Raw genomic sequence first — 5,071 nt, forward strand, 5'->3', positions numbered from 1 at the left:
TACGCCTTTAGCCTGCCGGACGACATACTGAAGGAACCGCGTCTGATGGATGGCGCCCGAACCGCAGGAGTCGGCTAGATTATGACTTCCCTTTGTAACGAAATGATTGCCTTTCGTCTGAACATACATTATCATTTTTCCTCCGCTGGTCTGCGCCGGCGACGAGAGGAGCGGAGCACCCGACGGAGGCCATTGCAAGGATGCCGGCGACCGCAGCCAATGCGACGGCTTTTACTTAGTGAATTATGCGAAAGATTCTTTATTTTCTGAATCTTTATGTCTCATTGTTTGTTTGTATATAATATAGAATCGGGCCTAGATTGTAAGAAGGCGAGCATCAGCAAATAAGAATATTGCTCTCTCTCTCTCTCTCTCTTTATCTACCTACCTGTCTATTTATCTATCTATCTATTTCTCACTCTATCTCTCTCTCCTAATCTACCTACCTGTCTATCTATCTATCTATCTCTCACTCTGTCTCTCTCGTATGCAGTTGATTGTTATGCTTGTCGATTCGTCTATTTGCGTATGCTAAATAGATGAAAATTCAAATCCGCACTTTCTTTTGCTGTGCAATAATATATATAGTTATCTCCATCACTTTCTAAGCGCATCTTTTCATCTTTAAAAAAAAAGTAGTAATAAATAAATAAATAAAAACATGGAACCCGAACGACAAACAAGTTCCGAAGGGGCTGCAATTGCATCTAAAAAAGGAGAAAACACGTGCCGAAGTTGGCACTGAGTCCCGAGCAAGCAGAGTCAGCACACTCTCCGGCTGACCACAAGCGCGGACTTTGCTGACTCTCCTCCCTTGTCAGAACAGAGGCCGAGGTGATGGGGACCTTTTGTTGTTTGCTGTTTTTATTGTTATTGTTATCATTATTGTTGTTATTATTATAATTATCATTATCATTATTATTACCATTATTGTTATTGTTACCATTATAATTATCATTATTATTATTGTTGTTATTATCATTATTGTTATTACCATTATCATTATTATCATTAATCTTATTATCAATTGTATTATTGACTTTATTATTATTTTTATTACTAATATCATAAGTATTATTACCTTTATCATTATTACCATTATTATCATTCTTAGTATCATTGTCTTTATTATTATTGTTATTACCAATATCATAGGTATTATTATCATTATTATCATTATTATATTATCATTATTGTTATCATCATTATTATTATCATTATTATTATTAGCATTATTACTATTATCATCATCGTTGCTACAACTATCATTATAGTTATTATCATTATTATCACTATCAATAATATTGTCATCGTTATCATTATTACCATCATCAATATTGTTGTTCTCATTATCATTATTTTTCTAATTCATTATTATCAATATTATCAACATTCTCATTCCCATTGTTATTATTGTTTGCTGCTTTGTATCTGAGTACCCGTGTTCTCCTGCGACTTTATTTTCTAGGTTGTTTTACATGTCAAAGGTGGTTAGGTATTCATTAGTCCTAAACAACGCCAGGTAACGAATTCCTTTCGAGAGCAAAAAGCAAGCAAGCATAGCAGTTCACTCTTCTTTTTCTTCTTCTTTCCCTCCTCTTCTTCGTCTTTTTCTTCCTCCTCCTCCTCTTCTTCCTCTTCGTCTTCTTCTTCTTCCTCATCATCATCATCATCCTCTTCTTCTTCGTCTATATCCTCCCCCTCATCCTCTTCTTCTTCTTCCTCCTCCTCCTCTTCTTTTTTTTCCTCCTCTTCCTTTTCCTCCTCCTCCTCTTCTTCTTCTTCTTTTTCCTCCTCTTCCTCCTCCTCTTCTCCTTTCTTCATTGCCTTAACCACCTTAATCCACCTGTCCTGTATGTCTCGCTTGCAACGCATAATCCATCATATAGAGTGAAGCTGGAATTTTACGGTTGCATGCGCTTGCTATCACCAACCACACATCGGATGCGGGCCGTAGGTAGTCGATGTGAAGTTCCTTAGAGACTAAGACGAAAAAAAAACTAATTACTCAAAACAAAAGGGTAAAAAAAAAAAAAAAGAAATCTGTCACGGTTTGCGAAAACGTCCGGTATTTTAGGCAGGGTGTCCGGATAAAAAATATATGTTCGGAAGATCGGCTACGGTTTCCGGCGAGGTCTTCGGAGAGGTTTGTGGAGGAGGACGAGGAGATTCCGATGCCAAGGAGAAGAAGGGTTGTCGTTCTCTCTCTCTCTCTCTCTCTCTCTCTCTCTCTCTCTCTCTCTCTCTCTCTCGCTGTCTCTCTCTCTCTCTCTCTCTCTCTCTCTCTCTCTCTCGCTCTCCCTCTCTCTCTCGCTCGCTCTTACTCTCTTACTCTTACTCTCTCTCTCTCTCTCTCTTTCCCGCTCTCTCTCTCTCTCTGTCTGTCTCTCTCTCTCTCTCTCTCTCTCTCTCTCTCTCTCTCTCTCTCTCTCTCTCTCTCTCTCTCTCTCTCTCTCTCTCTCTCTCTCCTCCTTCCTTGTTAGTTTAACCTTGCTCTATTTTCGATCTCTCACTCTGTTGCCCTTTCCCTTTTCCTAGTTCTTTCTAGTATTTCTCTCTCTCTCTCTCTCTCTCTCTCTCTCTCTCTCTCTCTCTCTCTCTTTCCTTCTCTCAAAAGGAACACGAAAAGATGAAAGACAGGAGAACAAAGCTATAAGGAACTAAAAACAGAGAGAGCGGAAGAGCGAGAGCAGAGAGAGGGAGACGTAGATTGAGAAAGAGAAAGATAATAGGTGGGGGATGCAGAGAGAAGAGAGAAAGCAAGAAAGTGTGAGAGAAACAAGAAAAAAAAATGAAAAATGGTAGAGAGAAGAGAAAGAATAACATTATACAATGCTAAGGTAAAATAATAATAATAATAATAATAAAATAAATAAATAAAAAAAATACACAAGACTGAATCGTTGGAGGACCAGAGGAGCAAGAGGGAGGGAGGGGGGAGGGGTAGTGGTACCCAGGACGAAATTTCGGCTCGACTTCCGGGGGTTTTGCGTGGCTTCTTCCGTCGCGGCGCATCGGCTTGGCTCTCGTGTCGGCGTTCATTCGGGATTTCAAAATTCTCCCGATTCTTTTACGTCTAACTTTGCTGAATTTATTTTTCGTTCAGGAGACACCAGAGATGTCTATATCGATAAAGACACTAAAGTTCATGTTGGTAATGATTATGATAACAATGTTATCAGTAGGATAGAGCAAAGTATAAAGTTAATGGTAATCATGTAAGATATGATAACAGAATTAGTAATAGTAACGTTAAAAGTAATAATGATGACAACACTGACATTAATAGCGTTTATAGATAATTTATAGACATTGTAATAGTAAACAATGATGACAACCATAATGATAATGATAATTGTGACAGCAGCAACTGTAGCCCTGATAATAATAACTAATGATACTAGATGGTACTGGCTATCCTTAATAAGATCGGTAGTGGTACAAATATTGATGAAGGTAAATATAAAGCACAAGTAACAACAATTAGAATATTAAAGATGATGGCGACACTTGCTTGTTAACAATGATGATGAATATACAAGTAGATATCATAACGATAAGGATAACTTATATAAAGGTCATGTACGTGTGTTTGTTCTTTTTTTTTTTCTTTTTTTTTCTTTTTTTTGTTCCAATTGTACTGTTAGTGAGAAATGAGATCGAGGTTTGCGACCGCTGATCTAGAGGGCCCTCAACCACCAAATCACAAATTCCAAAGTTTTTCTCCTGTCGCCGCGGTGCCCACGGTGGTAGAACCGGCAATAAACGGACCACTCCGTCGAAATCTAAGTTCGATTCTCTTTATTTTTTTATTCATTTATTTATTTATTTTATCTTATTTATTTTATTTATTTATTTTTTTTCTTCTGGTATCTCTTGGTAACTTCAAGGAGTAACCAGGTTCTCTCCTACCAGACAGCGTCAGTAGGAGCGCTGCCTTCGACGTGTCTCGGCCGGAGTGACAAGCGGCCGAACTTGGTCGGAATCCTGCCATTCCGCCGCACAATAGGGTATGCTCCTGCCTCCCCTCCCTCCTCCCCTCCCCCAACCGTAATGCCTCCGATGGGGTGAACGACTCATTGCAAGGGGGAGAGGGGGAGGGGGGGAGGGGTAGGTTGGGACATGTGCAGTAAAACAGGATTCGTGTAGGAGCAGGTGAGCGGAGAGAGGCGGAGGAGGAGGGGCGCCCCGCACGCAGAGCGGAGTGGACGCTGCCCGCTGGAGTGGAGGGGGATGGAGGAGCGGAGTGCGGAAGGGCGGAGACGCGCGGGCGGAGCGGGTATGGGATGAGTTACATAAGAGAGAATCGAGGAGAGAAATAAAAAAAAGAGGAGGGAGGTCGAGGAAGAGAGGGAGGGACAGAAAGGGTCATGACGTGTGCAGGAATGCTGTTAGTGTCAGTATATTGCGTACTAACGTCGCTTTTGGTCATTGATCCTTTGTCAGCGTGGCCGGTCGCGTCCTGTCCCTCCTCCCGCCCTCGCTCCTCACCCCCCCCCCCTCGTTGGCTCATCACGCTGCTTTTCACAGCGCCGGGGCCCTTCGCCAAAGCCCCGCCCCGTCAGAGCCCTTCACACGCGTCAGATCTGATGGCGATGATGGTGTCACTGTCCTCTCTTAGCCTTGCGGAGAAAGAGAGAGACAGTTATGGTGATCGGCTGGACAAACATGAATAGCGAGTGTCCGGACGTGGCACATCTAGGACGAGGTTCTGGCGACCTTCCCGCGCGAGGGAGGAGCCTGGCGGGGCGCCCCTGCCCTTGACTCCTTCGTCGCATTCGCTCATACCTGATGGTGGTGCTTCTGCTGCTACTTAGTCCTATCACTACTAACACCGAGAATATTCTACATCAGTAAAGCTCAAAACTTCTGCTGCTACTTAGTCCTATCACTACTAACACCGAGAATCTTCTACATCAATAAAGCTCAAAACTTCTGCTGCTAGTTAGTCCTATCACAGTCAGTTCTGATTCCGAGAATATTCTACATAAATAAAGCTCAAAAGTTCACACTTACAGCTGACATTACTACCCCTGGCGTCATTTGTCACTAGTGCTGGAAGGGCGGGCCG

This window comes from Penaeus vannamei, chromosome 13 (genome assembly GCF_042767895.1).
Source record: "Penaeus vannamei isolate JL-2024 chromosome 13, ASM4276789v1, whole genome shotgun sequence".
Taxonomy (NCBI): domain Eukaryota; kingdom Metazoa; phylum Arthropoda; class Malacostraca; order Decapoda; family Penaeidae; genus Penaeus; species Penaeus vannamei.